A 13045-nucleotide genomic window follows, 5' to 3' on the forward strand; every position below is an offset into this window, starting at 1 on the left:
CTATTTATGGCCTGCTTGCTCCAAGCTGCCTGGCCGCTCAAATAGCATAATCGCGGCAGCAGTGAAATAGTGTGTGTACTATCCAACAGCAGTTGGAGATACTTTTAAAGTCTTTAATTTTTTTTTTACGTATTGTTTTATTTTAAATTTTCTTTCTTCTGACGAACGTGAACTATTTCACCAGTTCAGATTGATTCATTGTATGATCTTCATGCGCACGACCTTCTTTCGATTTCAATGCAGTGGTGTTTCGCTTTTAGTTTGATTGATAATAAGCAAGTGTCAGCAATACAAGAACGTGTAGAAGCAAATAGACGAACTTTCAATACATTTTGTTTTTTTGAGATTTACGTCTTTGCCTTCAGACATGAAATAACAAAGAAAAACACATCGTGAACTGACACATATTCATGTGGAGTCAATGTCTTCTTGAAACGGTTAGCATTACATTTTGCAAATTCAGACACAAAATCAAACTCATCAAACTGAGCATCCATGTCGCAACCTTCGCATAAACTTTACGGTCAACCCTATGTCTTATTTCCAACTTAAAGCCACCAACCGCCTATAGTGTCACACACACGTACACACACACACACACACACACACACACACACACACACACTCGCGCGCGCGCGCGCACACACACACACACACACAAACTTGCAAGTACATACACACACACACACACACACACACACACACACACACACACACACACACACACACACACACACACGCACACACACATACATACACATTGACATCAAACAAACAAACACGACATAAACTAGAAACCGGAAGTATCACAGGTCTGAAATATCCACGAATCGTAAATATGGAACATCGTCTCCCGCAATATCACGTGAACCCGAGTCTGCTTTTGCACACGCCCCTCCAGCAAACCCAATGACATAAATAGCAACTAACTTTTGGCCAAGACTCAGAAGGGTAAAAAAAAAAGTATACCGACAGTGCCTACCATGGCTACGTCACGACAGGTATGGATGTCATGATGTTTGTTTACTTTCTGTTTTGCTTAGTTTTTTCACGACATAATACATGTATTTTATCCAAAACAAAAGATGTATTTTGCCTGCTCTCACCATGGCTACTTCACAACTTGTATAGACGAAACGGTGCATGTTTACTTTCTTGTTTATTGAAAGTCGCTTGATCATGCAAATTCTTGTTATTCTCCAAGATGCCAGTGCAGTAGGCAGGCTTAGAGCGGGAGTTTGTCTTTGTATCTCGTACTTTCTGGTTTGATTAGTTCTGACACACGGGGAGTTGGAGTGTGTTGCTACGCTGTGCATGTTGTGTGATATTGCGCTGGGTGTGTAGCGTTGCCATGGTGCCTTAAAGGCATACTAACGCACTCCCGTGTTTACAAAGTGTAGTTTGCCCACAATCGATGTCAAACGCACCATAAGACCATATAATGACGATACGTCACCATGCGCGGACCATAATACATGCATTACAGCTTGTTCTAGCCTCTGAAAAAGTGAGGATGTCAACAAAGCCGCGGTGTTCTCTCCCTTGCATCAACGTTACATGTGTTGCCAAATCTATAAATAGGACGATCCAGATCAAAATGAAAATTCAAATATCTCAACATTTAAGGGGTCCTAGACCACAATATTTTGCAGGGAACTTAATTTAGTCTGTCTCCAGCTGTTGGTAAAGCAATTAGCGTGTATAGTCATCGAGTACATATGGCTTTAAGATGTTTGATTATCTACATTACAATTCTCTGTGTGCCATAGTTAATTGTCGTACTGTGTTTGAGTTAATGTGTTGTTAAGACACGAATGTGTGGTGCATGGTTGCTAAGTGTGGTTGCTGTGTAGTGTTGCTACGTGTGGTTGCTAAGGGTTGTTAGGTGTCGCCGAGCCTTTATTATTGCTATTAGAAATAGGTAGAACGAAGAACAAATGACTCACAAACATTCGTACAACGAATAACGAATAGCTTACAAACAAACGTGCGGTTGAACCACGAAATAACATATAACTGACAGTACCGACATCACATAGTCTTAGACTAGAGACAGTAACATTAACGTTCAAAACCTTTAGACGAGAGAGAAGCTTGAGGCATACCACACGCAACACTGGAAACAATTTAAAAATTTGCTGTGGGAACAATCATACATAATACAAAACATACATCCTATTCCCTATCCTATTAGAATTAATGTTGCCATACCTTCAGAGCCCCAGAAAATCACGCGGAAATAACGTTGAAAAACAACGTTGCATTTTACGTAACACCAGCGTGAATGCAACGTGAATTATTGGTGGAGTTGAATTGTTCGTAAAAACATTACGTGAATTCTACGTCGTCACAACGTGAATGTTTGGTTGTGGTTGTGGTTTGGTTGAAATTGCGTTGCATTTTTACGTAATGTCCACGTGAATGGAACGTAAATTTTAGGTCAAATTTTCGGTCAAGAATTACGTGAATTCTACGTTGACACAACGTGAAAGTTGAGTTTTGCTGCATTTTTCGTGATAAAATTGACGTGAATGACACGTCAACACAACGTGAATTTTTGGTTGTGGTTGTGGTTTGGTTTGATTTCGACGTGAATGCAACGTTGAGAGTGAATGTAGGTTTTGGTAAATGTATCCGCACACACACACCAACGTTCACACTCAGTCACGTTTCAATATATCACTTAAGGTGATTATGAACCGGTTAATTACTACTAATTAACTAACCACACCACGATCCACTCTCGCAGTCATACAATTAAATAGAGTCAACAAAAGTATAAGTTTCAGACGCCTGTTTATGTATAAACTCTCCACCTCCCTCGAGCCTTCACTCAAAATATGTTCCTTTTACGTTCTCAACACGTAAAAAACCAGTGTTCACTGACAAAATGCCAGTAGTATGTAGAAAATTATAGGAACACGCTGAACCCGTGTAAATATAGTTAAATGCGAATGTTCTGTCCGAAAAGCTCTAGTTCGTGCAGGTGTCACACACCCCACGTTGTCACTACTCCAATGAAATCATAGATACGAAAAGACAACGGTGGTCAACGGGGTGCGTACGACATGGTGCACTTAGCTTTATCTCTGCTGCTGCTGCTTAGCCGGTATGCTGGTTAGTCGGTTCGCTGGTTAGCCGGTCCGCTGGTTAGCCGGTTCGCTGGTTAGCCGGTCCGCTGGTTAGCCGGTCTCCTGGTTAGCGTAGCCTCAACAGTTCCCGCCAGAGTCAGCCGTGCAGATGTTACAGGAACACGAAACGAACTAATCGGATCGAAGGCTGCAAACAGAAAGCATCGGTGCACTAAACATGTCAGCTACCCCTCACCCACCACCTTAAAACATGTCATCTTTAAATACCTCATCGAGCACGTGGGCCTGCACAAAACGGACTTTTTACAACAACAAAACAGCCATTTTCCGTCCTTCTCTCCCTATCTGCAAAAACCATATACAGATTAGTATTTTAGCGTCACAGTGAGTAAATTATGCGCTAACCTGGAAAGAACAACAGAGAGTATTTCATTCCACAACACAGACTCATCAACAGCGTTAAATAATGATTTATTACCTCAAAAGCCTATGATTGTACTCTCAATGGAAGCAAAGTCCGCTTCCTCCCTGGACCAGCCTCTGTTCGTCAACAGTGACCAAAACCGTCCAGAACCCCTTGTCGAATCCTTATGCGAAAGCCATCGCCGACGAAGGAAAGTTGACGACTTGTCCTCAGCAAAATACGTGGCAGTGGAAGTTCCCCTAGAGTGCCGAATATAATATTCGGTGAAAAACCATCATACTCTAGAAACTGTGTATACGATCCTTCCCCTTCTGCCGCTGGGTGTCAAGTGTGCCGTCCTTGAGTCTCTGACAGACCACCTAGCCAAATACACGTGACTGACCTTGTCACAAAACCAGTCCAGCTATACACAATTCTGCCTCCCCAAGCAGAAAAAAGACACGAGAAACTCAATCCGTGAAAATCCCGTGCGCGCTGTCAGCGAAAAACCGTCAGCCCTATGATAGCAGAAACCCGCACTGTGAAGCTCGTGCGTTTCAAAACATCCGTGCTCGTAGAGCACTGTCAGCAAACTCTGCTGTGTCCAATATCACGCACAGGCGCTTTCTATCATAACCGACCAAGAACAGGCACTCCACTGAGTGACGCTTTCCTGGTCTCTGTCACCCGATCGTGACACACCTCCCCTCTTCAAGACGAAACCTCGGTTTCGCTCACAGTCATGTTCTCCTCCACAGCCCGAGAGAGAAAGTCAGCTCCAACATTGTTGGCGCCCGGAATGACGCGTACCGTGAATTGGTACGGTTGGAGAATCAACGCCCAGCGCATAAGTCTGGCGTTTGCCAACCTTGCAACCTGAAGATATTGCAGAGGTTGATGGTCCGTCTCCAGACAGAAAGGTCGTCCGTACAGGTACGCTTCGAACTTCTGGATGCCCCAGACAATGGCGAGACACTCGCGTTCAACCGTTGCATACGCTGCCTCGGCCGAGGTCAGCTTACGGCTGGCGAAGCAAACAGGGTGCAAAAACCCCTCTGTCTCCTGAAGCAACACTGCCCCAAGTCCCTTCCCTGAAGCGTCTGTCCTCAGCACGAAGTCCTTGTTCAGGTCTGGTAGTCGGAGAATAGGCTGACTGGTGAGTCGCCTCTTCAGGGTGTTGAATGCGGAGCTGCATTCCTCAGTCCACACTACAACGGTCGGTTGTAGTTTCTTGGTAAGGTTGGTCAGTGGTAGTGCGATTTCGGCAAAGTGCGGGATGAAGCGTCTGTAGAAGCTGGCTAGGCCCAGGAAAGACCTGACTTCTTTCTTCGTGCGCGGTGGCTCCGCCTCCCGAATCTTCTGGATCTTGTCGTCCTCTGGAACGAGCAATCCCTCGCCGACAACATGACCCAGGAAAGACAATTCCCGAAATCCCAAGTAGCACTTGGACGGTTTAGCTCCCAGATTTCCGTCCTTCAACCTTCCGAACACGTCGCGCAGGGCGTCGAGATGTTCAGTCCATGTCTCTGTCGCGATCAGCACATCGTCGATGAAACTGCTGATGTCCTCGCGTTTCAAAGGTTCCAAAAGTTTCCTCATCATGCGAGTGAAGACGGCACCTGCATTCTGTAGACCAAAAGGCATGACTGTCCACTGGAACTGGCCGAATGGAGTGGTAAATGCAGTCTTTGGGCGATCTTCCTCGGCAACTGGGATTTGCCAGTACCCCTTGGTGAGGTCCAGTTTGGAAAAGTACTTGGCCTTGGCCAAGTGACTGAAGAGGTAATCCACATCAGGCATGGGTTCCGCGTCAAACGCCGTAATCTTGTTCAGCTTCCGGTAGTCGACACAGAACCTGACGCGTCCATCCTTCTTCTTCACCAGCACAATTGGTGAACTGTAGGGAGAGTTCGCTGGCTCGATGACGCCCAACTTCGTCATGTCGGCGATTTCCTTTCTGACCACCTCCTTCTGGGCATGAGGCATGGGATACTGCTTCGTCCTCACTGGCTGTTTCTCCAGCAAGTCGAAGGTAAACTCCTCTAAATGCGTCTGAAGTGGTATGTCTGTAAGGACCCGTGCTGCATCCTTCAGGATCTCTTGCAGGTCCGCCTGCTGGTCGTCCCCAAGATCAGGTGAGATGTGCACGTCCGTGTGATCCTCACTAGCCTCCAGCGGACAAACTGGTACACGTCCTCCTCCCTGTTCTTCCGTTGTCTCGTCCATCACGACAGCAACTGCTTCTGTCACTTTGTCCTTTTCCCCGTAGGCAGTCCTCTCTATGTAGGCGCGCAGCAGGTTGGCGTGGTACAGGCGTGCTTTCCCGTTCATGACGATCCTGTAGTCGTTCTGGCCCACTTTCGCTGTCACCTCAAAAGGTCCTTGCCACTGCAGTTGTAGCTTGTTGTGTTTGACAGGTAGAAGTAGCAACACCCGTTCTCCAATCTTGAAGCTGCGCGGCCGTGCCTTGCGGTCGAATCCTCGCGCATAACGCTGTGCTGCTCTTCCCAGGTTCTCTTGAGCCAGTTTGCAGGTCTCTTCAATCCTGTTCCTGAGTTCTACGATGTAGGTCGCTGTCGTCTGCACCTCCTCGTCGGCTTCTTCGTCCGTCCAAGCCTGACGCAGGATAGCCATGGGACCGCGTACCTGTCTGCCGTACAACAGCTCGAATGGGGAAAAGCCCAAGCTCTCCTGAGGAACCTCGCGGTATGCAAAAAGCAATGCTGGGATGTACCTGTCCCACGTGCGTGGTTTCTCCTGAGCTAGTTTCCTCAGCATGGTCTTCAAGGTGCCATTGAACCTTTCCACCAGTCCGTTGCACTGAGCATGGTAAGGAGTGGTGAAGTGCTGCTCCAGTGATAGCAGTCGTGCTGCCTCCGCCATCACTCCTCCCGTGAACTGCGTGCCTCTGTCGGTGAGTACCTCTGATGGAATTCCCAGCCGGGACCACATAGTAACCAGAGCCTCAGCTACTCGCGTGGCTTCAATCGATTTCAGAGGGATCGCCTCTGGGTATCGAGTAGCGTAGTCCACCATGGTCAAAATGTATCTGTTTCCGTCCTCAGACGCAGGCAAGATGGGCCCGATGATGTCCACTGCCACCCGACGAAAGGGTTCGTCGATGAGCGGCATCTTCTCTAAGGGGACCTTCCTCACCCTTCCTTTGGCAACCACCTTCTGGCACTTATCGCAGGACGCACAGAAACGTCGGACATCCGTGCAGATGCCTGGCCAGTAAAAGTGGCGCCAGACACGATCCGTGGTCTTCTTGGTACCAAGATGACCTCCCAGAATCGAGTCGTGTGCCGTTGCCATGACACCCTCGCGAAACTCGCGAGGCACGACAACCTGTTTGAATGTACCTTCTTGGTTGCTGAACTCACGGTAGAGCAACTTCTTGTCCCTGAGGAACCTTGACCTCCCATGCTTCCCGCTCAGCTTCACCTTCCCCGACTTCGCGTGCTCCCGAGGAGTAGCTAAGGTCGGGTCAGAATCCTGAGCCTTCGCGAGAAGCGCGGGGGTCACGTTCCCCAGGGCAGCTCGTGCAGCAGGTAGGGGTTTGAGAGGTTTGTCCTCTCGCTCCGCCTGTGCCCGCGTGAGCACTGAAATGACGTCGGGAGACCGGTAAACGGGAACCTCCCTGGTGACGCCGTCCACAAACTGAACCCGGTTTCCAATGAGCAGGTCGCATGGAGGATCGTCCATGACGACGGCCACAATGGTCCCCGTGAACAACGGGGTTACGACCTTGATCACTGCCGTGTTCAAATCGTAAGCGTGAGATGCCTCGGCCATTCTCACCCTGATGCTGTCTCCTGTGTAGGCCATAGCTGGAACTAGACTCGCCCGAACCACTATCATGTCTGCCCCTGTGTCCCGCAGACCCTCGCCCTTCACTCCGTTAACGTAGACGTTGCAGTGGGGCTGGAAATGTTTCCTGGAGCACGGAACGCAGAGTTGTGGAATTGTGCATGAGCTCGTGACGTCCCTTAACTCCTCGCTGCCAACAAAGTGTACGCCCTTCTGGTCAGCCTGTCTCCTGTGGCAGTCCTTCTTCACGTGGCCCCGCTTGTTGCAGTAGTAACACTGGATGTCAGATCTGGAACTCGATCCCTTGTGTCCCTGATCGTCCTTCCCGTCCTTGGGTCCTGAAGAACCCGAATTTCCTGATTTTCCTGGCCGTGAGCCTGAAGATTTGCCGGAGATCGCCTGGGCGTCCTCGTGTACTCTGATCCAGTCGGCTGCCTCCTGAGTAGTCTTTGGCTGGTGCTCCTGCACGAAGGTCACCACCTCAGGTCGCAGGCTGGACATCAGTTGTTCCATGACGATGAGGTCGGCAAGGTCGTCGACGGTCCAGTCCTTTTCGGCCATCTCCACCCAGCGCCGCAGGTAGAGATTAAGGCGTGCCACAAACTGATGACTCAGCTCGCCGCTCAGTCTCTTGCTGTTACGCAGACGTCGTCTGTAGGCTTCCGCAGTCAGGTTGAAGCGCTGGAGCAACGCCTTCTTAAGTGCCTGATAGTCTCTCGCCTCGTCGTCCTCCAAAGCGTTGTAGAGCTGCAATGCGCGTCCCTTTAAGCAGGTGCTAAGGCGGCTAGCCCACGTGGCCTCTTCCCACTTCTGGTCGGATGCAATGCGCTCAAACCGGCGTAAAAAGTCGTCGAGCTCGTCCTTGTCATCGTCGAACGTCGGCAGCCTCGTACGGTCGGCAACAAACGTCGGCGTGCTAGCCTGAGTAAGCGTACCCTTCTCGGCCTGTAGCTTAGCTAGTTCTAGCTGGTGATCGCGATCCGCCTGTTCCTTCCGGTCTAGTCTGTCACGTTCGTCTTTCTTTTCCTGTCTGTCAAGTTCGGCCTGTCGTTCGGCCTGTCGTTCCCTTTCTTGTCTGTCACGTTCGGCCTGTCGTTCCTGTCTCTCAAGCTCGTCTTTCTTATCCTGTCGGTCACGTTCGGCCTGTCGTTCCCTTTCTTGTCTGTCAAGTTCGGCCTGTCGTTCGGCCTGTCGCTCCCTTTCTTGTCTGTCTCGTTCATCTTTCTCTTTCTTTTCTTGTCTGTCCCGTTCGGCCTGTCGTTCTTGTCTGTCAAGCTCGTCTTTCTTGTCTTGTCTGTCACGTTCGTCCTTCTTGTCCTGTCTGTCACGTTCGGCCTGTCGTTCTTGTCTGTCAAGCTCTTCTTTTCTCGTCTGTCGCTCTATGTCTTCCTTACGTTCTAACTCCTTGCGCTTAAGCAAACTACGCGCTCTAACGCGTGCGTCTCGCTCTGTCTGTTCCTCGCTACCAGGAGTCTCAAAGGTTAATCTCTTCGTAGGAGATCCCCCTGTAGCCATGGTTAGTTTTAGCAAAGCTTTATTACCAAAGTAAGTCTAACGCAGCTATAGCTAGAACACGCGGTGACGAAAGCGGTGGATACAAAAATCCAGCAACCAGAAAATGCAGAAGAAAAATCCAAACGGTGTAGAACAAATCGCGTAGCCTACTTTATGGCTGCTTTTTGCGGTGAAACAAAGTGTTTCCCACAGCCGTGGCCTACTTTATCGGCTGCTTTTTGCGGTGAAACAGAGTGTCTCCCACAGCCTTGGTTAGGACAGAAGTCCTCGGACCCTTCCCCCCCAAAATTCCAACAAAGTCAAAATATGGAGAAAAATCCAAGTAAAACAAGACGGTAGAAATGTAACCTGTTACAGAATGCGAAACAACAATGTAGAGAAAACTGAGTAAAACGAATAACAAATCCGCTAACCCTGCTCAGCTCTCTGCAACGGAAAACTCTGAACGTTCAACAACAAAGATTCACAAACAAAGGAAAGGGAAGTAATCACAGTTAGCGCATACAATAACTCACAAATTACAATTTACATTTCCTGCAAGATGTGAATCGCTTAAGGTGTGGTATATGATCAAAACTATACAAAAAAGGGTAGCACCAAGCAGAAAATAAGTCGAGCACTGACGAGATTATCTGCTCTTAGTTATCCTTAATTGGTGGGTCTTTATCAGTTGGAAATTAACTGAGTAAATCCCGGCTTGGCCCCCATGTGTCACGTTTCAATATATCACTTAAGGTGATTATGAACCGGTTAATTACTACTAATTAACTAACCACACCACGATCCACTCTCGCAGTCATACAATTAAATAGAGTCAACAAAAGTATAAGTTTCAGACGCCTGTTTATGTATAAACTCTCCACCTCCCTCGAGCCTTCACTCAAAATATGTTCCTTTTACGTTCTCAACACGTAAAAAACCAGTGTTCACTGACAAAATGCCAGTAGTATGTAGAAAATTATAGGAACACGCTGAACCCGTGTAAATATAGTTAAATGCGAATGTTCTGTCCGAAAAGCTCTAGTTCGTGCAGGTGTCACACACCCCACGTTGTCACTACTCCAATGAAATCATAGATACGAAAAGACAACGGTGGTCAACGGGGTGCGTACGACATGGTGCACTTAGCTTTATCTCTGCTGCTGCTGCTTAGCCGGTATGCTGGTTAGTCGGTTCGCTGGTTAGCCGGTCCGCTGGTTAGCCGGTTCGCTGGTTAGCCGGTCCGCTGGTTAGCCGGTCTCCTGGTTAGCGTAGCCTCAACAGTTCCCGCCAGAGTCAGCCGTGCAGATGTTACAGGAACACGAAACGAACGAATCGGATCGAAGGCTGCAAACAGAAAGCATCGGTGCACTAAACATGTCAGCTACCCCTCACCCACCACCTTAAAACATGTCATCTTTAAATACCTCATCGAGCACGTGGGCCTGCACAAAACGGACTTTTTACAACAACAAAACAGCCATTTTCCGTCCTTCTCTCCCTATCTGCAAAAACCATATACAGATTAGTATTTTAGCGTCACAGTGAGTAAATTATGCGCTAACCTGGAAAGAACAACAGAGAGTATTTCATTCCACAACACAGACTCATCAACAGCGTTAAATAATGATTTATTACCTCAAAAGCCTATGATTGTACTCTCAATGGAAGCAAAGTCCGCCTCCTCCCTGGAACAGCCTCTGTTCGTCAACAGTGACCAAAACCGTCCAGAACCCCTTGTCGAATCCTTATGCGAAAGCCATCGCCGACGAAGGAAAGTTGACGACTTGTCCTCAGCAAAATACGTGGCAGTGGAAGTTCCCCTAGAGTGCCGAATATAATATTCGGTGAAAAACCATCATACTCTAGAAACTGTGTATACGATCCTTCCCCTTCTGCCGCTGGGTGTCAAGTGTGCCGTCCTTGAGTCTCTGACAGACCACCTAGCCAAATACACGTGACTGACCTTGTCACAAAACCAGTCCAGCTATACACAATTCTGCCTCCCCAAGCAGAAAAAAGACACGAGAAACTCAATCCGTGAAAATCCCGTGCGCGCTGTCAGCGAAAAACCGTCAGCCCTATGATAGCAGAAACCCGCACTGTGAAGCTCGTGCGTTTCAAAACATCCGTGCTCGTAGAGCACTGTCAGCAAACTCTGCTGTGTCCAATATCACGCACAGGCGCTTTCTATCATAACCGACCAAGAACAGGCACTCCACTGAGTGACGCTTTCCTGGTCTCTGTCACCCGATCGTGACACACTCAGTCACAGATCATAAGGACTATTATATGTAACACCTTAAGGTACGATCAACAATTTTATTTCATAACAAAAAAATGCATATTATGTTGCGGAGAAATTAAAAATGCACGCAGCTTAGCAGTGCAACAGCACAGCATATTCAATCGATTTCATTCTTTGTCCTGTTGGTCCTCTTCTCCCAGGCAGTCCTCTATGCGCCTCTTTAATGCTGGTCGCTAAACAAAGCAAAGACAGCACATTAATATTAGTGACACCAGAGCCTCCATAATGTCTGGAGTAGAAATACACATCTTTTCAACTAAGGTCACTTTTTAGTAACTTTCCACTGCCTACTATGTCTCTGGCCTACTGCCAACTGAGTGTTGACACTATTTCTTTTTAATATATGAAATAAAGCATTATGTCCCTTCTTCGAGCCTTGTTATGTCAGATTTAGGCCGCAAGCCAAGACAGCAGTTCAATATTTAAAAAAAACCTCGTGTAAATCTGGTACGACACAGCAAGCCATGTAATATTCTCTCTATATTGCTAGCTGTTATCAAGCGTACAAGTCATTGTTTGCAATAAATAATTCAATTACCGAATTTCCGACGATTTCAAGGACGATGAGTAAAACGCTCCGTAACTATGCAGACATGCATACTTATTAATTTGATCAATTTGAGTTAACAACAAAATCAGCAGAACAAGTCATGTTGTTAAAATAGTGACGCTTCTCTTGGCCGTGTGGTTCCAAACCTGAGTAGTCTACATATGAGAAACTTGTTGATGATCGATCTCATCTGATCTTTATTTCAGATCATAATCTTCTGCGGACTTCTGCTGACAGCCAACACAGCCACCACACTCACATGTACGGTTCAACGGTTCAGTTCACATATATGAATGTCTGTCGGTTTGTCTGTCTGTGCGTCAGCCGGTCTGTCTGTCCGTATGTCTGTCTCTCTATCTCTCTACGGACTTATTCTGACAGCCAACACAGCCACTACACTGACATGTAAGGTTCAGTTCACAGATATGCGTGTCTGTCTTTTTGTCTGTCCGTCTGCTGTCTGTCTGTCTGTTGTCTGTCTGTTTGTCTGTCTCTCTACATCTCTCTCTCTCTCTCTCTCTCTCTCTCTCTCTCTCTCTCTCTCTCTCTCTCTCTCTCTCAGTCGGCGTGTAATTGTAAAGAAAAAGAAACATATCTTTAATCCATGGAGTACGTACGCGTTTTTGGTCGATTTTATGCAAGAGGTCTTTTTCTGGGTTTGATACGAGCAGAGCGTGTGACGTCTTTTCGCTGCAGATTAAAAAAAGGTGGGAGGGATTTTTTCATTGTTTTTTTTTACACGTACATACTATTGCCAAATATGTAATTCATCCATGACCGCCTTGAACGTATTTCGGTCAATACAAACAAATTAATACGCACTGCGACAAGGGAGACAACAACTGTAAATATGCGAATTGACTTGCAAACTGTTGTTTACCTCCCCTGCAAACGTTATCTTCTTGCACAGTTTTACTGAGACGTTGTCTGGGGAATGGCCGGCGGTGCGGTGGCGGTCGTGGCTGATTGAAACTGTGGTCAAGCAATCTTCGACGAAGCCCGGACTATGGGATTGCATTTCAGTGTGGAAGCTTAATAATTAATTGAGGCGTTTGGTCATTAAAAATCTCAACATTGTAATTAAAATAAACAATCAATCAATCAATATGAAGCTTATATAGCGCGTATTCCGTGGGTACAGTTCTAAGCACTTGTCGAAGAGTTGTCAACACAGGACTAACAAAGAAACTAACATCTTCAGACGGACACGAACCCTATCACACACTAGCAAACCCTGGTAAACATACAACAAACAACTGTTTAACAACAATGTACACATCAATAGCTAGGTCCAAACAAAATAATATTAAGCACAAAGAAAACACCTCTCACAGAGCACAGCACAAGAATGTCTTTTGGGGCACAACACATCACGTCGAGCATCTTAG

General features: G+C 47.2%; 1 long non-coding RNA gene across 1 annotated transcript in view; it reads left to right on the top strand.

Moving 5' to 3' along the window:
* Positions 1 to 720: 720 nt before the first annotated feature.
* Positions 721 to 13045, top strand: part of LOC138973463 (uncharacterized) — a 15413-nt gene continuing 3088 nt past the window's right edge. Inside the window, exons 1-2 of the long non-coding RNA XR_011458030.1 lie at positions 721 to 1001; positions 11864 to 11918. This is a non-coding gene — a long non-coding RNA (uncharacterized lncRNA). The remainder of the gene's footprint in view (positions 1002 to 11863; positions 11919 to 13045) is intronic.

Source organism: Littorina saxatilis, linkage group LG8, assembly GCF_037325665.1.
Source record: "Littorina saxatilis isolate snail1 linkage group LG8, US_GU_Lsax_2.0, whole genome shotgun sequence".
Classification (NCBI taxonomy): Eukaryota; Metazoa; Mollusca; class Gastropoda; order Littorinimorpha; family Littorinidae; genus Littorina; species Littorina saxatilis.